The sequence below is a fragment of the Rhinatrema bivittatum genome, chromosome 1 (genome assembly GCF_901001135.1).
Source record: "Rhinatrema bivittatum chromosome 1, aRhiBiv1.1, whole genome shotgun sequence".
NCBI lineage: Eukaryota > Metazoa > Chordata > Amphibia > Gymnophiona > Rhinatrematidae > Rhinatrema > Rhinatrema bivittatum.
Genome location: NC_042615.1, coordinates 8,825,679 through 8,849,649, shown reverse-complemented (window position 1 = coordinate 8,849,649; position 23,971 = coordinate 8,825,679).

The window sequence follows — 23,971 nt, the reverse complement described above, 5'->3', positions numbered from 1 at the left end:
AAATAGGATAAAGCATAAACATTGGCAAGTTAAATGTAAGACATTGATAAAACAGGCTAAGAGAGAATTTGAAAAGAAGTTGGCTGTAGAGGCAAAAACTCACAGTAAAAATGTTTTAAAATATATCCGAAGCAGAAAGCCTGTGAGGGAGTCAGTTGGACCGTTAGATGATCGAGAGGTTAAAGGGGCACTTAGAGAAGTTAAGGCCATCGCGGAAAGATTAAATGATTTCTTTGCTTCGGTGTTTACTGAAGAGGATGTTGGGGAGGTACCCGTTATGGAGAAGGTTTTCATGGGTAATGATTCAGATGGACTGAATCAAATCACGGTGAACCTAGAAGATGTGGTAGGCCTGATTGACAAACTGAAGAGTAGCAAATCACCTGGACCAGATGGTATGCATCCTAGGGTACTGAAGGAACTCAAAAATGAAATTTCTGATCTATTCATTAAAATTTGTAACCTATCATTAAAATCAACCATTGTACCTGAAGACTGGAGGGTGGCCAATGTAACCCCTATATTTAAAAAAGGCTCCAGGGGCGATTCGGGTAACTATAGACCAGTGAGCTGGGAAAAATAGTGGAAACTATTCTCAAGATCAAAATCGTAGAGCATATAGAAAGACATGATTTAATGGAACACAGTCAACATGGATTTACCCAAGGGAAGTCTTGCCTAACAAATCTACTTCATTTTTTGAAGGGGTTAATAAACATGTAGATAAAGTTGAACCAGTAGATTTAGTGTATTTGGATTTTCAAAAGGCGTTTGACAAAGTCCCTTATGAGAGGCTTCTATGAAAACTAAAAAATCATGTGATAGGAGGCTACGTTCTTTCGTGGATTACAAACTGGTTAAAAGACAGGAAACAGAGAGTAGGATTAAATGGTCAATTTTTTCAGTGGAAAAGGGTAAACAGTGGAGTGCCTCAGGGATCTGTACTTGGACCGGTGATTTTCAATATATTTATAAATGATCTGGAAAGGAATATGACGAGGGAGGTTATCAAATTTGCGGATGATACAAAATTATTCACATATATATTATGAATCACATATATATTATGGAAGGAAGGTAGATGGTAGTTAAATCTTAAGCACATTGTGAGAAAATGCAGGATGACCTTGTGAGGCTGGAAGACTGGGCGTCCAAATGGCAGATGAAATTTAATGTGGACAAGTGCAAGGTGATGCATATAGGGAAAAATAACCCTTGCTATAGTTACACAATATTAAGTTCCATATTAGGAGTTACCACCCATTAAATCGTCAGCTCAGTGTGCTGTGGCAGTGAAAAAAACAAACAGAATGTTGGGAATTATTAGGAAGGGAATGGCGAATAAAATGGTGGATGTCATAATGCCTCTGTATTGCTCCATGGTGAGACCACACTTTGAATACTGTGTACAATTCTGGTCGCCACATCTCAAAAAAGATATAGATGCACTAGAGAAAGTACAGAGAAGGGCAACCAAAATGATAAAGTGCATGGAATGGGGCTCCCCTATGAGGAAAGGCTAAAGAGGCTAGGGCTATTTGGCTTGGAGAACAGACAGCTGATGGGGGATATGATAGTGGTCTACAATATCATGATTCAGATAACAACCAACAAGGAGTGAACTTCACAATCTGGGTAAACAATGAAGCATGGGGGTAGCTTGCTTATTATGGCAGTTACTACCCTAATCTAATTAGGGTAGTAACTGCCCTAATTAGGGTTACTGCCCTAATTAGGGTTCACATTTCAACTAATGTTGAAATGTGAACCGAAGTGATTAGTAACATTGTTACCTGAACTGCGGTATATAAAACTGTTAAATAAATAAATTAAGCATGATATCACTTTCAGTGCATATACAGAGTTGCTCTCTGCTTCTACGGCAGGGGGAAATGTGGAAAAGAGGATTTGCATTCAGACCACCACCAACAAGGATTGAACTACACAATCTGGGTAAACAATGAAGCATGGAGGTAGCTTGCTTATTACGGCAGTTACTACCCTAAACCAATTAAGCCTGATACATCACTTTGAATACATATATAGCACTGCTCTTTGCTTCAACGGTAGGGGGAAATGTGGAAAAGAGGATTTGCATTCAGACCACCACCAACAAGGATTGAACTACACAATCTGGGTAAACAATGAAGCATGGAGGTAGCTTGCTTATTACGGCAGTTACTACCCTAAACCAATTAAGCCTGATACATCACTTTGAATACATATATAGCACTGCTCTTTGCTTCAACGGTAGGGGGAAATGTGGAAAACAGGTTTTACATTCAGACAACATCCAACAAGGCATTGATCTGTGCAGTCTGGGTAACCAAGCATCGGGGTAACTTGCTTGATGCAGCGGTTACTACCCTTAACCATTAAGCCTTATGCTCACCTTTGATGCAACTCCAACATTACTCTCTGCATCAATGACAGGGGACGGCAGGAAATTTGAATCAAAGAGTTCCCAACAAGGGCCCTGAACTTTTTGGCAGATGAAACAGATAAATATGGGAAAATAATGAAACAGATAAGTATGGGAAAATACGTGTGGGAGCTTGCTGGGCAGACTGGATGGGCCAATTGGTCTTTTTCTGCCGTCATTTTTCTGTTTCTATGTTTCTATGAAAGGACTTGAACAGATAAATGTAAATCGGTTATTTACTCTTTCAGACAGTAAAGGACTGGGGGTACTCCATGAAGTTAGAAAGTAGGTCATTTAAAACAAACCAAACATTCTTCATAACGCAACGCATAATTAAGCTCCTGAATTCATTGCAGAGGATGTGGTTATGGCAATTAGTGTAACTGGGTTTAAAAAAGATTTGGATAAGTTCCTAGAGGAAAAATCCATAAACTGCTATTAATTAATAAGGAATAGTAGATTGGGATCTATTTAATGTTTGGGTACTTGTCAGGTATTGTAGCCTGGATTGGCCACTGTGGAAACAGGATGCTGGGCTTGATAGACCCTTGGTCTGACCCAGTATGGCATGTCTTATTTATGTAGGATCAAAAGGAGCTAAGATATAATGAATGAAGCGTAACAAGGGTTCAAGAAGCAACTCTTTGCCCAACACTATTGAGCAACCTCATTTATATAGTTTGGGCATACATAGAAGACAGGAATCTTTGGATGTACTTTTTTCAAAAAGGAAGCCTCCATAGGAATGAAAACCTAACTGTAAGGGAACGACGTGAAAAGTTTATTAATTTAATTTTGTAAAAATGGTATGGGATTGTGTATAAGCAGCTTATAATATCAGGTATCACTTAATTGTCAATTAACTTTGGCTTCATATTTATCCTGATCCATTACAACAATTTTTTCACTCTTATCTGCTGGTTTTATAATCAGATGTACAACTCTGCAGTTCTTGTACCATTTTGTATTCAGACCAATTCATATTGTGATATTCCTTTCTACATCAGGCTTCAGATAGCTGGCATATGTCTCGAAGGACCATTTGATGAAAGATCTTCATGATGGGATTTTCTACTCCTTTTGGTGTACATTTTTAAGGATTACTCATAATAGACAAATCTGGAGTTGTCAATTGTGATGCAAAAAAATGACAATTTCACAAAGTGCAAACAAAACAGAAAATAGATAAACGTGAACGTAAGTGATGTGCCTCAAGGATCTGTATTAAGACCCATGCTTTTCAATATATTAAATGATCTGGAATGGAATATGACAAGGGAGGCAATCAAATTTGCAGATGATACAAAATTGTTCAGAGTAGTTAAATTACAAGCAGATTGTGATAAATTGCAGGAGGACTTTCTGAGACTGGAAAATTGGGCATCCAAATGGCAGATGAAATTTAATGTGGATAAGTGCAAGGTGATGTATATACGGAAAATTAACCCATGCTACAGTTACACGATGTTAGCTTCCATATTAGGAGCTACCACCCAGGAAAGAGATCTAGGCATCATTGTTATGATAGTGGACCCTTGACCCGGGACGAGAGAACACCCACCTGCGGTACCTAGGTGAACTTCGCCTTCGGAAGGTGGAAATTCCGTAGTACGGCCAACCCACACGGTGACCTCAGCTGGGCCACAACGCAATCCGGGTTCCGGCCAGAAACAGGCAGGCAGACACGGTCTAGAATACCAGGCAATGGTCTAAGCAGGCGGCAGGCAACTCAGTCCAGATACTAGGCAAGGGTCAAGACAGGCGGCAGGCAACTCAGCGAAGTCAAAATCCAATCAGGGGTCGAGGCAGGTGGCAAGCAAAACTCAGCGAAGTCCAAAATCCAATCAGGGGTCGATGCAGGCGGCAAGCAAAACTCAGTCCAGATGCCAGGCAGGGGTCAAGGCAGGCGGCAGGCAAAACTCAGTCCAGATACCAGGCAGGGGTCAAGGCAGGTGGCAGGCAAACTCATCAAAGTCCAAAATCCAATCAGGGGTCGAGGCAGGCGGCAAGCAAAACTCAGTCCAGATACCAGGCAGGGGTCAAGGCAGGCGGCAGGCAAACTCAGCGAAGTCCAAATCAGTCCAAGGGTCAAACCAGGAAACGCAGGAGAGCAAGGAAACCAACCAACCACAGAGAACTGTTGCGAAGGTGTCCAAACCTTCGCTGAGGGAGTTTAAATCTCCCTCCCAGATGATGTCATCTTCCGGGGCCGGCCTCAATTCTGCGACACGGCCCCTTTAAGAGGCGGGGCCAGCCGCGGCTTCCCTGACGCTGCTCTCTGAAGACTAGATGCCGCCGCGGCCCATGCGCCATGGACCGCCGTGATGAGGACCCCGGCCTGCCCGCGTGGAGGAGGTAGGGGGGTCCGGTCGCGTGTGGTCGCGATCGGACCTCACAACAGTCATAGCGGATAACACATTTAAATCGTCTGCTCAGTGTGCTACAGCAGTCAAAAAAGCAAACAGAATGTTAAGAATTATTAGGAAGGGAATGGTGAATAAAATAGAAAATGTCATAATGCCTCTGTATCGCTCCATGGTGAGACCGCATCTTGAATACTGTGTACAATTCTGGTCGCCGCATCTCAAAAAAGATATAATTGTGATGGAGAAGGTACAGAGAAGGGCAACCAAAATGATAAAGGGAATAGAACAGCTCCCCTAAGAGGAAAGGCTGAAGAGGTTAGAACTGTTCAGCTTGGAGAAGAGACGGCTGAGGGGGGATATGATAGAGGTGTTTAAAATCATGAGAGGTCTAGAAAGGGTAGATTTGAATTGGTTATTTACACTTTCGAATAATAGAAGGACTAGGGGTCATTCCATGAATTTAGCAAGTAGCACATTTAAGACTAATCAGAGAAAATTCTTTTCACTCAACGCACAATAAAGCTCTGGAATTTGTTGCCTGAGGATGTGGTTAGTGCAGTTAGTGTAGCTGGGTTTAAAAAAGGTTTGGATAAGTTCTTGGAGGAGAAGTCCATTAACTGCTATTAATCAAGTTTACTTAGGGAATAGCCACTGCTATTAATTGCATCAGTAGCTTGGGATCTTCTTGGTGTTTGGGAAATTGCCAGGTTCTTGTGGCCTGGTTTAGCCTCTGTTGGAAACAGGATGCTGGGCTTGATGGACCCTTGGTCTGACCCAGCATGGCATGTTCTTATGTTCTTATGTACACTTCCAGAACTGCCTCTCTCTGAGCAGTGCTGGGATGCCAGAAGCAGAGCAGAGGGTCCCTTGCTCCCAGCTGAGCTGAAAATGGGGATGAGGAGGGGGTCGGGGATAGGATTTCAGGCGGGACACTTCTACCTTATGGGTGGGTAGGTGGGAAGTGGGCTGATCATGTTTTGCATGTAAATGTGGGATGGGGCCCGGTTATAATACAGGGCAAATCCCATGCAATTACTGGCACATTGCCTTAGCATCTAGAATGCTGTTTACCAATTACATTGCTTCTGTATTTCTGTTGTCTCTCCTTTCCTTCCGCCCACTCCTCTCCCATGCTACCACCGACTGGAAACCAATTTCAACCCCAAGGTCAACATGACATGGAACACTGCAAACCACCTCACTTTCCCTATCTCTTGCATCCACTACAACCCCCACAGAATCTTATCCTCACACCTCACAACCACCCCTTCCCATCGCAAATCCCTTATCCCAATCCTCACCTCACCAATTACACAGTTCCTAGGACTAACCACACTAGCCGTAATCTTCTTCAATGCCCAATCTCTTGCCAAGAAAACTATAATTCTCAGCGACCTACCAATTGACTGCAAACCACATGAGACCTGGCTTAAAGACTTCCGACACTGTCCTCCTCAATCAGCTCCCCAACCTCGCATATGATATTTTTCTCCATCCCAAGACTGAAGAAAAGAGGCGGAGGCCTCCTCCTGTGGTGAAAAAACATATAAAACTCAAACCCATAACAATCAAACCCCCCTAACAAATTTGAGATTGGACTATACAAATCCCACGACCTTCAAGCATGCATCATTTATGCACCCCCCTGGCCTCATAGAACTTAACCCCTCCCCCCTTATTGAATTAATCTCAGACAATATTAATATTGAAACACCAGCTATTATCTTAGGAGATTTCAACCTTCATGTTGATGCCTCCCCCACGCTCCTCAACCTGTGAAGCCCTCCTCAACTCCCTTCAGGCCATGGGTTTACAAGCAAAATCATCTCCTCTCCAACCCGTAAAGCTGGGCACACCCTAGATTTGTTGTTCATTAACTCTCAGATCCTCTCCACTAACACTCCCATCTGCACCCCTGTCCCATGGTCAGGCCATACCCTCATCAAAACTTTACTCTCTATAAAGACCCCTATCTCAAAGCACCATATGCCCAACAACACTATTAATTATAGAAAACCCTGCCCCAGTGATGATCTTATTTCTGCCTTCTCCAGCTCCATCCACAAACTCGATTGCTCTAATCCCAATGCCACAATTGAATCCTGGAGCAACCTCACCTTAGACATTGCAGATAAACACTGCCCTATCATTAGTCATGAACTAAACCCTACGGCCAAGAACCAAACACCTTGGTACACTGCTGATCTGAAACGAAAAAAGAATGACCTAAGACAAAAAGAGAGAGCCTGGCGGAAAGACCCTTCCCATCAGAAAGCTTCCACCTTCAAATCTGCACTTCACATTTATAGATGCTCCACACTAAATGCCAAACATGACTTCTTCTCCGCAAGAATACATGACTATATCTACAATCCGAAAGCCCTCTTCTCATACGTCTCTAAACTCACCAAGTCTGACCCCCCTCCCATCCCTGATAATGAAGCAAAGAACAAAAGTGAACAACTAGCTCATTACTTCCATAGGAAAATATCTAATATCCTCCTCAGATTCCCCCCTAACCCCCTCATACCCCACAAGACCCCCTGTTCTACACTTGCCACTCTAAAATCCCTTGAGCGCACCTCATCGATTGAGATCACTTCCATCCTCAAAAAGATTAAAACCTGCCTCCCATCCTTCCAGCCACCATTCCACAAAAGCCCTACTTTCGATACCGGACACACCATAGCCAAACCCTTAGCCACTATCATAAACAGCTCCTCTCTTCAGGCATTGTTCCCAACCCCCTCAAACATGCCGTGATCAAACCCCTTCTTTTTTTTTTGTATAATTTCTTATTAACATTTTCAGCACAGTGGACATATCACAGGAGAATGTATACAGCACAGCAGTAAGAAGAAAAGCATATCCGCTCCTATGAATCTCCCAGACCTATCCCAATAACTGATTGAAAAGGAACATAGCAGTCTTAACTAAACAACCCAGTGAAAGCCCTCCTCCCCCCCCCCCCCAACTACACAGATCAGCCTGGTTGATGGATTCTCTCGCTGGTGTTCAGGATGTAGACGATGGTTGATAAAACAGATGAGTAAATGAGTAATAGAGTCTCTAGTGGATAGTGGAAGATAACCCCAGTAGTCTCTCCAGACAGCCCGAACATGTGGGCATAAGCCCTGGGGGACCTGGCTCCCGCCGTCAGATATTCAAATTGCAATTGTTTGCTGGTTCGAGTCCTCCATTGAGCCACCTGCGGACCGTCCGAAGATATCCAAGTAGACATGATAGTTTGTAATCCTATAAGCAAGACTTTGCCCAAAAAGATAGCTTGATATTCGGTAAGTGAGGCCATCTGATAAGGGAACAAGCGAAACAAACAAAGTTTCGGATCTCGTGGAACATGCTGACCCAAAATCCTAGTTAGCTCCCTTAAGAGATCTTTCCAGAAGTCAACTATCACAGTACTCTCCCATATACAATGGAAAAAAGTACCCCTTTCCCCTTCCACATTTATACATATTCTGAGTCACACATTTTGCAGCAAACATTCGTGTCTGGGACATATACATACAGTGTAAACACTTTATAGCCTACTTCTCGCATATTCGAATTTTCAGAGAACAAATTCCATCCGTTTATATGCACCGAATTTCTTCTACTGTCAGCACTAGATTGGCCTGCCCGAGCCATTAGCTTTAATGTTGTGAAAAATAGAATCATGAGGGATAGAATTAATAAGCTTCATGTGTGTAGCGCTAGAGTTAATCTTTTCAGCCCCACTTGCCCAGAAAAAATCCCTTAATATGACTGGTTGATAAGGATCAGATCCTTTAGGCCACAACTTTTGAATATAATGGCGCACTTGCAGGTACTCATAGAAATCCCTGGGGTCTAAGCCATATTGGTCTTGAAGCTCCTGAAAGACTTTAACTCCCAGAGTGCGTGGATCGAGAAAGTGGTACAAGCTGTTGAGTCCCCGTTCCTCCCACAAGAGAAACACAGAGGAAGTCATACCCCCCGGGGAATTGGGGGTTACCCCTTAAGGTTAAAATGGGAGGAAATCCTCCTCATCCCTAATTTGTTACGCATAAAAAACCGCCAGGCCCGCTCTGCAAGATTTAAAGAGTAGGCTATCCTTTATGGGTCCTGGCAGATCTGAACCCCTGCCTCTGGAGGAGATTCCCAGGCCGAAAAGGCTGACACCAATCCACAAGAAACAAATATGGAGTGCATATACTGGTGGAGTTCAACCAGTCATATATGTGTCGAAGGGTGCAAGCTAAGTTGTAATCCCTCCAATTGGGGCATCCTAAGCCTCCCTGATCTTTGGGCTTCATTAACGTAGCTAAAGGTAATCTCGCTCTGTGGGAAACCCCATAAGTATGCCCTTAAGATACGGTGGATACGAACCAAATCCATTTTGTGTAGCCACAGAGGAAGTTGTTGTAGCACATAAATCCACCGTGGCAATTCCACCATTTTCAACAGGCAAATCTTTCCATGTAATGATAGGGGGAGATTAGTCCACATACTCAGTGTCTGCTCCGTTTTTTTTAATAGAGGGCCAATATTCACCGCATATAGATCAGACACCCTTCTCGGGATTCGCACCCCCAAATATTTCATTTCAGAGCCCACCCATCGCAGTGGAAATCTCCAGCCCAGCTAGATTGTGTCATACCCCCAAGGCCATAGCCCTCGGACTTATCCGTGTTAATTTTCAGGCCTGCAAAGGCCCCAAAGGCCACCTTATGCTGCAATACATGATATAAGGAGGTCTGAGGTTTATTAAGGAACACTAATACATCATCTGCAAAGGCAGAAACCGTAAAGACCTGGTGACCCACTTGATACCCTGTAATATTCGGGTCTGCCGTTATTTTTCTCAATAATGGGTCAATAGACAGGACATATAACAGCGACGAGAGGGGACATCCCTGTCTAGTGCCCCGATAAAGCCGAAAGTCCTCTGATACCTGACCGTTAGCACAGATCACAGAGTACGGCTCCACATACAGCATAGCAATACTGTCTGCAATTGCCCCCGTGATTCCATAGCGAGCCATAACTGAAAATAAATAAGGTCATGAGACCCTGTCAAAAGCCTTTTCTGAGTCGAATCCCACCACTATGGCCTCCTGCCCACTTCGCTGGCACGATTCACATCTCTAGTTCCTATGCAAGGCCTTATTTTTAGCTATGAGATAGGAGGTGATGTCCCCCCGGAGCACTGCCTTACTGGCTTCCCAAAATAAAGTTGGAGCATCCATATGTTCCTGCCACCTTTGCCGCAGATATTCCTGAAAATTTCTATCCTCTCCCAACTGAGATGGGGATCTCCAGCGGCTAGGTGTCGAGGGCCCCCCTTCCAGCAAATCTAGCCATACCATACCATGGTCTGATATCATCAAACCCCTTCTTAAAAAACCCTCCCTAGACCCACAAGACCCATCTAATTATCGGCCCATCTCTAACCTCCCATTCATCACAAAAATCATGGAGAAGGTGGTTAACTCCCAGCTAACAAACTACCTTGAAGAAAATAATTTACTCCACTCCTCTCAATTCGGCTTCCGTAAGCACCTTAACACAGAAACCCTGCTACTCTCCCTCTCTGATCACCTCATCAGAGGAATGGACCAAGGTCATTGTTTCATCCTTGCCTTCTTAGACATCTCTGCTGCATTCGATACTGTAAGCCACACCCAACTCATCTCCCGTCTCACTGACATAGGCCTCTCTGGCACCGCCCTCAGTTGGTTCACCTCCTATCTCTCTAACAGACAATACTCTGTTAAAATTGGCAATGCTAAATCCTCCCACCATGCCCTACCCCAAGGAGTTCCCCAAGGCTCCTCCCTCTCATCCACCCTTTTCAATATCTACCTCATTCCCCTCTGTCATCTCCTTACAGACCTTGGTCTCAAGTTCTACCTTTACGCAGATGATGTTCAAATCATTATTCCTGTTCGCAACTCTCTCACTAACGCAATTGATTCTGGAAGAATTGCCTTTCCTCCATAAATACCCTACTATCCAATCTACACCTCGCCCTTAACTCTTCTAAAACCAAACTGCTCCTCATCTCTCAAAATATTCCCCCCAATCCCAACCTTGCAAACGGCTTCCATAAGCACCATATTGCTTGGTTCTCTTTCTTCCCTTACTAAGTTTGTTGTTCCTATTTTTCCAATGCATCTCCCTCCCCTGTTCAATGTGTTTTCCTCCTTGCTGTTACAATGTAAACCGATATGATGTTGCCATGAATATCAGTATAAAAAAGTTTATAAATAAATAAATAAATAGATAAATAAATTATCAAAATCCTGGGTTTAGCTCTAGCAGTGCCCTGTGCCTGCTGCTCCTAGGTATCGTCAGTCACCTCTCGCTCCCATCTGCCGGTTGGCTCCTCACACCCAGTGACCTAATGTCCAGCTTCCAGCAGAGGATTTGACTCTGTGGTGCAGTGGGCCCACGGCTATTCTAACCCGCTCTTCCTGCCATTGGTTCTCCCACCCAATTCACATCTATTTGAACCACACAGTCTAGAAATCTGGTCTGCTTCAAACAGCTCATCTGAGAGACGTCAGGGGCAGGAAATGTGGCTTAGAGATCCCTCAGGCCTCCTATGTCACGGGCTGCACTATCCTGCTGTCAGCTGGGATAAGGCTGCGGGGAAGGGGGGGGGGAGTGGTGAGCATAATGAAAACTTCCACTGGGACCCACGTAATCATTGCTCTACCACTGATTTACAGAGACAGGAAATGTGTGCATATTATACAGCACACACAAAACACATACTGTATGGTAGAAGATTTATACAATCTAAATAAAGAGTCTGCATCTTGTATGACACATGCAGAGCACAGGTCAGATTTCTACATTCTCTATGCAAAGACAGATCTCTGTTGGGATGTGTTGTGAAGGAGCCCAATCACCTTTGCTGATCATTTTGTTTGCAGTAGGACTGCCCATGGCTACGTAGGCTTCAGCTATTTATTCAATGGTGCTAAAGTACAGGATTCACTATACAAATTCTGCATCATTTTTATATATATATATATAGTGCATACATTATGCACACACACACATGCATACATATATATACAGTCTTAGAGGCAGAATTCTATACATCCTATATAACTTTACAAATTCTGCATCATTTTTATATATATATATAATGCATATATTATGCACACACACACATGCATACATATATATACAGTCTTAGAGGCAGAATTCTATAGCCTCATTCTCTCCTTCAAGCTGCATGCCGGGGGCCCCTCGCTCTACACGCCTCTGGTTGCATTCCGCATCAGACAAAGACATTTTGTAGGATGAACCTTGCACAAAGAAGGATTGATGGGCCAGGAATCAGAGATTGGACAAATAACCATTTTGTTATAACACAGCCTATTTGTTCAGACTTTTTTCCCCTCTCTCAGGGAATTGAAATGTCATGAATCATCACTATCTTCACTCTCCTTGCAGAATACAGAAGGAGAATTAAAGACACAGCTTCTTTTCACTACTATTCCTGACCTCCTCATTCAACGACTAGAAACTGTATTCCTTTCTTGCATATTGTATTCTATTTATTTATTAGAGGGAGGGAAGAAGTTTATACACAGCAGCAACACAAAAGACTGAAAGCATAATTGTGATTTTTGTAATTTTCTTTAGAGAAAAATAGAGTTGGAGAGTGCTTGGAAAACACACATAACATGGCATGGACACTCCTTCCCCCATTTTCTCCCCCCCAAACCCTTGCAGATCCTGCCAAAACTGGAGAAGTGGAATGGAGAAAATCATGTCCTAGCTTGTGAGATTCAGGAGCAGCCAGAGCAGAGGTAGGAAAGAGGAGACCCCTATAGTCAGGCGATGCAGTGCAGTCATCTTTCAGGCTGTGCTCCCCTTCCGCCTCCCTCCCTGCTCACCAGCATGCCTCCCTAGAAGAGGAAGAGTAAAATGATAGTTTCAACTGTTCCCACTACCACTGCTAACACCACCATGCCAGCAAAGATAATGCCAGCTGAGAATGCCAACATGGCTGCCCCAGAATTCCCAGCCTCAACAACCCCTGAATCATCAAAAGCTGTCAGGGAGAGTAGCAGCATCAGCAGTCATGCTGTGATGATGTCATTGGGACAACCAGAGGACAGGTCCCAGTACAGCTCAAACAGAGCAAGGCACACCCTCCCCCCCCTGCAGAGGACAGAGGGCATACCAGGTCCAGTATGGCACCACAGGATCAGCAGGACCTTGAGTGGCCATTATAAAATCAGTTTGCAACAATGGAGCCAATATTAAAATATATCCAGCTATGTAAGTTAGCCAGATAAAACTTATCTGGCCATCTTACGCAGGATATTCAGTGGCACAGCAATACCACTGAATATACCAGGATAAGTATTAAAGATAGCCAGATAAGCTTATCCGGATAACTTTAGACCTGCCATGGGGCACGTCTAGCTTATCTAGTTAACTTAACCAAATAAGTCTCAACAATATTGCCACTTATACAGCTAAGTTAGGGCCAGATTCATTAAGGCTTGTCTCCCATTTTGTACTATGGGAAAAACCCTTAGTGAATCAGGTACTTAAATAAATAGCACTGCCCAGTGTCGCCCACTGCCCATCCACTGACTTATCTGGCTAAGTAGTATAGCTGGATATTCAGTGTCTGCCACTTAGCCCGATAAATCTGTCTTATCGGGCTAAGTAGCATTTTAATTTGGACCCCAATAAGACTAGGGAAAAGAGCAGGGGACATATGGACCAGCTAGAGAAAGCCCTACATCTAGCCCATGTGGAAAAAGTGAGGGTCAAAGAGTTACTGACTTGCATTGGGCAGACCGGGATGTAGCCTCATGTGGTGCAGGCTTCCCCTTCTTTTCCTATCTGGAACCCAGAACATTGTGATGCTTCCAACCATTGCTAGCAGGAAGTGCTACTGAAACCATCTCAACCTTCCCAATTACCTCACAATATAGGAGAGGGGTCAGTGGAAACAAAAATTCAACAACAATAAACTTCATGGTTCTTCAAGATTTTACTTGCATGCAAATTTTGCAATTAGGTTAAGAAAAACAACTACAACAAAGTCTAGTTTAGTACAGTAACATTGACTCAGTTATGGTTTCAATAAAATGTTTTAGTGAAACTAGGATTCATTATCAACATCATCATAGAATCATGGGAGGATGTCATAATGCCTCTGTATCGCTCCATGGTGAGACCGCACCTTGAATACTGTGTACAATCCTGTTCGCCGCATCTCAAAAAAGATATAATTGCAATGGAGAAGGTACAGAGAAGGGCAACCAAAATGATAAGGGGAATGGAACAACTCCCCTATGAGGAAAGACTAAAGAGGTTAGGACTTTTCAGCTTGGAGAAGAGACGGCTGAGGGGGGATATGATAGAGGTGTTTAAAATCATGAGAGGTCTAGAACGGGTAGATGTGAATCAGATATTTACTCTTTCGGATAATAGAAGGACTAGGGGACACTCCATGAAGTTAGCATGGGGCACATTTAAAACTAGGGCTTCCCCAGTTCCTTGTACCCCTACCTAACCTTCCTACCCTTTCCCCTCTCCTCCCTGACCCCTACCCCTTTCCTAGCTAAAATACTGTATTTCTTTGATTCTAAGATGCACTTTTTATCCACATAAACATCTCTAAAAACAGGGTGTGTCTTGGAATCGCAGGTGCATCTTAGACTGCAGTATTTTTTTTAGAATTTTTCCGCGCTGTGCAAATGGTACCAACATTTTGTTTTTACATGGAAACCCTGCCTCCAAGTTTGACCATTATCATTCCACTTCACTTTTGCAGTTGCCTTGTTGAATAAAGTGGCTCACTTTACAAGTGTGGAGCCACCATTATTTCATTATAGTGGAGCTCGCTAGTAAAGGGGACTGGATAATGGACTCTAATTTCTATACACCCCAGCAGATATATTTTAGAGATTCATTTTATTCTTAGACTCATTCTTAGAAATATCATTCTAAAAATTCTATCAAATTCCTAAGAAATTTTAAAAGATATTCTGAGAAATGTATTTTTTTCTTTAAGCAAAGCTTTTTTAATTGTTGGTGGCATTGAAATTAGTATGCGTCTTACAATTGATGGCATTTTACAATCGAAGAAATACGGTAATTTTTGTTGTTTTTTTATCTTACTGCTCTGAAGGCGCAGCAGTAGACCCCACGCACCGGTCAGCTGCCGGCACATGATTCCCCAGGACAGCAGCTAATGGTGCTTTCCTGGTTTACCTCCCACCACACTCCTCCCTGCCCAGACCTGGCCCGCCCCTTCTGAGACGCCCGACACTTGAGTGCTTATCGGGGTTTACACACATGGCTGGACCCATTGTAAAATGCATGCGGCACACACAAGACCCAGCTATGCGCATAAACCCCAAAATTTACATGTATAGACCTTTGAAAATGTACTTGTTTGGGAATAGCTACTGCTATTAATTGCATCAGTAGCATGGGATCTTCTAGTGTTTGGGTAATTGCCAGGTTCTTCTGGCCTGGATTGGCCTCTGTTGGAAACAGGATGCTGGGCTTGATGGACCCTTGGTCTGACCCAGCATGGCAATTTCTTATGTTCTTATGTTCTTATCATCATCATTGTTTTTTGTATGTCACTCTTTTCCAGCTGAGGAGTTAAAAGTATGTTACAGCAAACTTTTTGGCATACAATATATAGGCTACAGTTATGTATTTTAAATGGAAAGGATATTATAAATAGGCATAAATCGAAAGCATAGATATGCTACTGTAATCATTGTAAATACAAGCCATTTAAATACAAATTGTAAAGTCATCATTATCATCGCTTATTTGTATCAAGCAGCCTTTCCAACCGAGGGGATGAAACAATGTTACACCAGAATTAGAGTTACAGTGTCACAACAAAGATAGGATATTAGTGTAGACATCGAGGTAAGATAGAGAATTGGTTCACAGTGTTACCACGGGTTTGGTTACACTGAGTGGTTCCTAAAATAGTTATGGGAGTAGATACGGTCCAAGGGAGAATTAATGAAGCATTTATACTTGAGGGGAAGGAATGACTGTTGACTGTTAAATAAGGCAGATAATTACGTGAGTCTAGGTTGTGAATTATTCCTGTTTAACATATAATATAAGAAATAGCTGTATTTATAGTCTTATGGAATATTCACCATATGTATAAATATATACAGACAGATAAGTATCTGAGAGTGAGTACACAAGGTCTTGAAAATATGGGCTTTGTGAGTTACAGGTAGATTTAAAGCTCAAACAAAACAGCCCCCCAAGTCTGGAGATTTTGAGCCTGAACACAGGGAGGGAAAAGAAGAGAGAGAGAATCTGACACTCAGTTTTTCTCCCACTGTAAGAAGGACACTTCCATCTCAGGGTGGGATTTTGGGGGGTGGTGTTACATTGCTCTGTATACCTTTGTAACACTGCCCTTTCCCTAAAATCCACCCTGAGTTGAAGAGGGTCCCTCTCTCTCTCTCTTTCCCCTCCCCCCCCCCCCCCCCCCCCAGTCATACAAATGCGCAGCAGGGGTATTTTAAATAATACGCACATACACAATATAAAATTAAGGGAATCTTTGCTTGCATGCCCAATATCTGTGTTTACGCATGCTCCTTTTAAAATTTGCCTGTTAGGTTACAGAACAATCTCCAAACTGCCTACATTAGCAAAAATAATTGTTCTGTCCTAATTCAGCTTAACTGATTTTTATAGAATAGCACAATGTGCTCATCAGTCCCTATCAGTGTGGATTTAGATATGGTCACAGTGCAGAAATATTGCTGGTAGCCACATCTGATTTTATAATCAGACAAGTAAATAATAATAATAATAAAAGACTGTTTCCTGTGTTTTTAAACATTACTTTTGTCTTTTGATACCATGAGCCATTCTTAGTGAAATTGGTAACTGGGTCCTGACAGCTGGGCCTAGGCCAAAGCCCCAGGACCAAGCCTGATGAGGTAGCCTGGCCTGCTCTGAATGCTGGGGCCTCGACCTACACCAAGCCTGAAGCCAGGACCCGGCTCAGAGGCCTGGGCTTCAGCCCAACACCGGGAACACGGCCTGGACCCAGAACTGATGCTAGGGCCTGGCTGGCAGGAAGAATCCTGATGCCTGGGACTCAGCCTAGGATGGAGCCCAGGTCCAGGCCAGATACCGACGGGGACTCAGCAGCACAGGGTCAGGCCCATTGTGATGTATGGCAATTGTGCCATTCCCTGGGGAGAATGTGCTGGAGTTAATTAACGCTGGTGCTACCCCAGCAGAAGAACAGAAGAAAGACAAGGATGTCACTGGAACTGTTCTGAGGCCTGGGCTCCGGGGCTGGGCCTGACCCTAGGTTGAGTAACAGGCATTGGGAAACAGCCTCCAGGCCAGGCCCTGGCATTGAGTCTGAGTCCATGCTGAGGCTTCAGCATTGGGACCCAGCTTCTGGTCTGCGAAATGGAATTAGGCCTGAGCCCCAACTCTGGCTGAGGCTGAAACCCAGGCATCAAGAGCCGACCTCCAGGCTAGGCCATGGCATTGGGCCTGAGCTCGGGCTCTGGCCTAGGCTGAGGCTTAGGTGTCAACTTCTGGCCTCTGGGTCAGGCCCTGGCTTCAAGACTTGGCCTCCAGACCGGGCCTCACTGTCAGGCCTGTGTCTGGGTTGAGGCTCTGGAATTGGGAACCAGCCTGGCCACTTCCATGGATACCCAATGGATCAGGCAAGTGATTGGGGGGGTTGTTTCTCAGAAAAGGCCCCATCATTGGATTGGGCCTAGGCCGAAACCTCTGCGTCAAGCTTGGGCCTAGGCAGCAGCCCTTGTTTTGGGCCTCGGACTATGCTGTAGGCGAGGCGCTGCCCTCAAGCCTAGGCTAACGCCCAATGCATTCATTTAAAACAAATGCAACAAATAAGGTTGCTTTTATTCATTGCATTTTGTATTCATTTTAAACTAATGCACATCCCTATTTCTTGGTTCACTTCTTTTTTGTCTGGAAAATCCATTAAAATTAAGTAGGGTCAATATTATTCAAACTGGCATGAAATAGCAGTAGGTCTATCCTCTCAGCCACATTGTTCAATATATATATATTGTTTAATGGTTTAATGGTTTATTAAATTTTATATACTGACACATCGAACAGGCCTTCACATCGGTTTACACAGCATAAACAAAATCAGAAATACAATATTCATAAAATAGTAACAGCTAAAAAAACTATATAGAGTAAAAGAATAAATTATCTGTTAAGAAAGATAAAACTCATAAAAATTAATCAATAAACAGTCATAAAACATTAATATAAAACATATTAAACTAAATGACATACTAATAGAATTAAAAAAAAAAAAAAGGGTAACTCCTCAAGATGGTTTACAGATAAAGCAATATATATATTCAATATATATATATTCAATATATATTTGTATTTTGTATTTAAAGAAATTTATTAATCGCTTAACACAAATGGCCTAAGCGATATACAAAATTACATACATAATAATAAAATCACAAAGTTTCTCAAAGACTAAAACGAACAAACATTATAAATTAAACACAATAATAAAAGAACAAAAATAAAATAATGTCACATCTAAATATGAAGTCAAACATATTCACTTCAATACAATACTCATCGACACAGATGCAAATGACATTCAATACATTGCGTTATATCTTGAACAATGTCGCTGCGATCTCCAGGTCCTGCCGGAGGATGTCCAAAGAAGTCTGTAGGAGCTGGGAGATAGGGCCGCGTGGCCGGTGCTTGAGCCCATCGGGGTAAGGCCCTTTAATTCTCACTCCTACCACCGAGGGCCCCCTCGCCAACCATGAGGTTTTTCGCCATTCTCTACCCCTCCAGCCCAACACCCACGCATCAGACAGGCACCACCCTATCAAATTGAAGTCGCACCAGTGACCTCACGCGACCGCGACCGCTGGGGAATTAAATCTCAGATCTGCCTCCAGGCACCACGCGCCGGGCATCGCGTACCAAAGGAGCATGACAAAGGGGCCTGCCCCTTTGTGCGCCCCTTCGTGCAGCCTCGAAGTGCAACCTCGAAGTGTAGAGCTCACTCCAAGCCTGATTACACCTGCACAAAATCCGGACTCCCTCACTGGTTCTCACTGGTCTGAGCCTGCCCACATCTGCACATCAGCAGTCCTACTCCCTCCGAGCTCTCTCAACCTTATCTTCTCCCCAGGAATGCGCACCTTTGCTATCCCCATAATCAGCAATCACCTTAGAAGTCGCACTAATCCCTCATCACGTTCCATCATCTGACAACAGAGGCTAATTCCAATCATGATCTCTCCGATCACAACAACTTCTTGGTCTCTCACTCTTCTCATTAACACTATTTAATGCTCAATCTCTCACTAAAAAACTCACATTCTGAATGACTATTAGAAGTCAAACCAGACATCTGTGCAATCACAGAAGCATGGTTGAAACCCTCTGATACAGTATTAATGAATCAACTTCCCACTCAATTATATGACCTCTTCTCAATAACCAGACTCAAAAAAAGAGGAGGAGGGCTTCTACTAGCTGCAAAAAAAGGATTAGGTCTAGCCCTACAACAATCAAATACAACAACCTATCTTGAATTCTCCTTCTTAAAATCTGATCATCTTCAAATTGGTCTAATCTACACTCCTCCAGGAATTCTAGAATCCGACCCTTCTCCCCTTATTGAACTCATCGCTAAACATATCAACGCTGACAAACCAGCCATAATAATGGGAGACTTTAACATGCACGTTGACGCTTCTCCACAATCCCCCAACTGCGAAACACTACTCTCCTCGCTCAGCTACATGGGATTCAGACAAATTGTCAACAGCCCTACTCATAAAGTGGGCCACACATTGGACCTTATTTTCATTAATGAAGGCATCTCTCTCTCTACCAAGCCCACTTGCTCACCGGTCCCTTGGTCGGATCATCGGATCATCTCCACGGTTCTTGAGATCAAAGAACACCCACCCCAATCCTTCCCTAAAACTACAATCCAATTCAGGAAACCTTGCTCCACAGACTTCCTCAGCAGTCAGCTCTCCAAGGAATTAACCCAACTTGACCTCTCAGATGCAAGCTCAGCTACCACTTCCTGGATCAATATCACCAATAAAGTTGCAGACCAAACCTGCCCAACTACCACTAAATTACTACAACCCTCTCCGGACAACAGAAAACCATGGTTCACCCCAGAACTGAAGTCCCTTAAACAAGACTTAAGAAGCAAAGAACATAGATGGCGTAAAAACCCCTCCACCACAACACTAGCTGCCTACATATCCCTCCTAAATGCCTACAGGAATGCCGTCCTCAGAATAAAGAAAAATTGTTTTGCAAAAAAAAATCCATCACTTCATCTTTGATTCAAAAGCCCTGTTTTCATATGTCTCAGCTCTCACCAAACCATCCCCACCCATCATTCCGGATGACCAAGCACTTAGCAAAGCCACAAAACTTGCCAAATACTTCGAGAAAAAAATCACCAACCTGATTGACCCCCTTACAACATCCAATCCCTTGCCCCCTCTCCCTCTCTCTACCTTTCCTCAACGAAATACAATCTTTGAATCTTTCGAATCCACATCATCTCTTGAGATAGAAAATATTCTCAAGAAACTGAAACCTTCTTCACATCCATCGGACCCAATTCCGCCTAACCTTCTCTTCGCCATCCCAAATACCTTTTCCAAGTCAATCGCAGAAATCATAAACTGCTCTTTGGCTCAAGGTCTAGTGCCAGACCAGCTAAAGCTCGCAATTCTAAAACCCCATTAAAAAACCAAACTTGTCGCCAGCAGACCTAGCTAACTTCCGCCCTATAGCTAACTTGCCTCTGATTGCCAAAATTATGGAAGAAATAGTCAACAAGCAACTCTCAGAATACCTGGATGAACATAATATACTCGCCCCATCTCAGTTTGGCTTCCGCAAATCATTACACACAGAATCCCTCCTAATATCACTCATGGACACCATCTTCTTAAACCTGGAAAAAAGACAACCCTATCTTCTCACTCTCCTAGATCTATCCGCGGCCTTTGACACAGTGAACCATGCAATTCTATTAGATCGTCTCGCAGACATAGGCATCAAGGGAACTGTTCTCAGTTGGTTTAAATCCTTCCCTTGATAACAGGTTCTTCAAGGTCAGGATTAACAACAAAGAATCACACCTGGTCCGCTCAAACCTGGGAGTCCCCCAAGGATCATCCCTTTCACCTACCTTTTTCAACATCTACCTTCTCCCACTCTGCCACTTACTTACAAACCTAAAGCTAACCCATTACCTCTACGCGGACGATGTACAAATACTCATCCCAATCACAGAATCTCTACATAAAACCTTGAGCCACTGGAACAGCTGCCTTCAATCAATTAACCTCCTTCTCTCTAGCCTCAACCTAGTCCTCAACACCAATAAGACGGAGATTCTCATCATCTCTCAGGATGACAACAACGTTCTTCTCAACTCACCAAGTTGTTCTCAATCCCCCAAATTAAATCTTAATCACTCACCGTATGTGAGAGATATAGGTGTTCTTCTTGATAACCAGCTAAACCTAAAAAAATTTGTAAACAACACCACAAAGGAATGCTTTTTCAAACTGCAAGTCTTAAGAAAGCTGAAACCACTCCTTCACTTCCGTGACTTCTGCTTGGTACTGCAATCCATCATCCTGTCTAAAATCGACTATTGTAACTCCCTTCTTCTCGGTCTCCCTGCCAACACCATCAAACCCATACAGATGGTTCAGAACTCCGCCACCAGGATTCTTACCAACACCAACAAAAGAGAACACATCACTCCCATCCTTCAGAACCTCCACTGGCTGCCCATCAAATCCACGATTCTCTTTAAAGTCCTCACGATTATTCACAAATCTACACAAACCCTCACCCCCTCAATCTAAGCATCCAACTACGTCCCCATACATCGTCCAGACCCATCAGAAGAGCATATAAAGGCACATTGTATGCTCCCCCAGCAAACACATCCTTAAGGAGGCACGCCTTATCTACAGCAGGTCCCCAACAATGGAATGAGCTCCCCCCGGACCTCCGCCAAGAACCTTGCCCATCGGTTTTCAAAAAAAAAACCCAAAACGTGGCTTTTCAGCCAAGCATTTCCCGCAACATAACTCTCACTTAAGTCGCAATTGCATATCCATTCCACCTTTATGTACTAGCTTTTCAGATCTCATCCTTAATCCTTCACAGAGTGCCCATACTCCAATTGATCCTACCCAGAGAGCTCATATTCCACTGTACCCGTTCCTCTAAGATCACCTGCCCACAAGTAGGTTCAGATCACCCTGTTCAGGACCTACTCTAAACTGTATTTAAGTCCTTTTAAGTTAAGCTGTATAGAAGATGTATTCAAATGTATTCATTTAGTTTTGTATTCATTTAGTTTTGTAATAAAGGTTGTGTTTGGGTCACATTGCATTCAAATGTTTCTTCATCTATTCTGTAGTAAATTGATTGTATTCAGGGCCGAATTTAAGTAACAAATTTATAGCATCCCAGTTCCAGTTATTTGTATCCTCTTTTCCTTGTATCGCTCCCCTGCGAATTTGCAGTTTCAATGTAAACCGGTGTGATTTGTATTTTGTACAGGAACGTCGGTATAAAAAAGTTAAAAATAAATAAATAAATATATTTTTTCTATATGTACAGAGTTAGATCAACATACATTTTTTATAAAATATGTGCAAATGACATACAGTTGTGCTTTCCTCTAACATCAGATCTTCAATCTACATTTATATTAATCAAACAGTGTTTGTTAAATATAAAATCTTGGATGTTATCTAATCAATTGGTGCTTAATTAAATAAAAGCTGAGGCCATGTGGATTTCTAAATAACCTCCTCCTAGTATGCGCTTGGGGTTAACCTTTGAAGGGACACACATTTATTTATTTATTTATTTATTTCGAGGCTTTTTTATACCGAAGTATAGCGGGATGCCTTCACTCCGGTTTACAGGATAAACAACTTATACATAGTGGTGACCAATTGGTAACTTATACAAATACGAAAAAGCATCTTATATAACTTAAATAACTTGGTAAACAGATTGGTGACAAAGATTTAATGACATTCCCTTCATTAAAACAGTTCAGAACTTAAGTTTTCAAATTGACTCTCTTTTAAGTTATGTACCTTATTTAAATATCTTAATATGCTCAGGGTTTTATAAATTACAATTGCTACATTATTTATATTATATTCTATCATGCTCTGATTTTAGATTAGTTGTTCAGACATATCTTTTAACTGCTGTTGACAATTGTATTGTTGTCATTTATCGATAGATTTACCCAAATATTGATTATGAGCTATATAGCTGTTACAAAATGCTGCTGACGTAGGCCCAGAGATCATGTTACCCCACTGCTGGCTAAACTACATTGATTACCTGTGGAGTAGAGAATTAAGGGGCGGATTTTAAAAGCCCTGCTCGCGTAAATCCGGGCGGATTTACGCGAGCAGGGCCTTGCGCGCCGGTGCGCCTATGTTCCATAGGCCTACCGGCGCGCGCAGAGCCCTGGGACTCGCGTAAGTCCCGGGGTTTTTCGAGGGGAGCGTGTCGGGGGCGTGTTGGGGGGCGTGTCGGGGGCGTGTCGGATCAGCGCGGCGTTTCGGGGGCAGAACGCGACGTTTCGGGGGCAGGCCCGGGGGTGTGGTTTCGGCCCGGGGCAGTCCGGGGCCTGGCCGCACCCTCCGGAACCGCCCCCAGGTCGCGTCTCGGCGCACTAGCGGCCCGCTGGCGCGCGGGGATTTACTTCTCCCTCCGGGAAGCGTAAATCCCCCGACAAAGGTAGGGGGGGGTCTAGATAGGGCCGGGGGGGTGGGTTAGATAGAGGAAGGGAGGGGAAGGTGAGGGGAGGGCGAAAGCGAGTTCCCTTCGAGGCCGCTCCGATTTCGGAGCGGCCTTGGAGGGAACGGCGGCAGGCTGCGCGGCTCGGCGCGCGCTGGCTACACGAAATCGGCAGCCTTGTGCGCGCCGATCCAGGATTTTAGCGGCTACGCGCGTATCTACTAAAATCCAGCGTACTTTTGTTGGCGCCTGATGCGCCAACAAAAGTACGCGAAGGCGCGCTTTTTTAAAATCTATCCCTAAATGTAAAATTCTAGTACTGATCTTTAAAGCCAATAAGGAAAATATT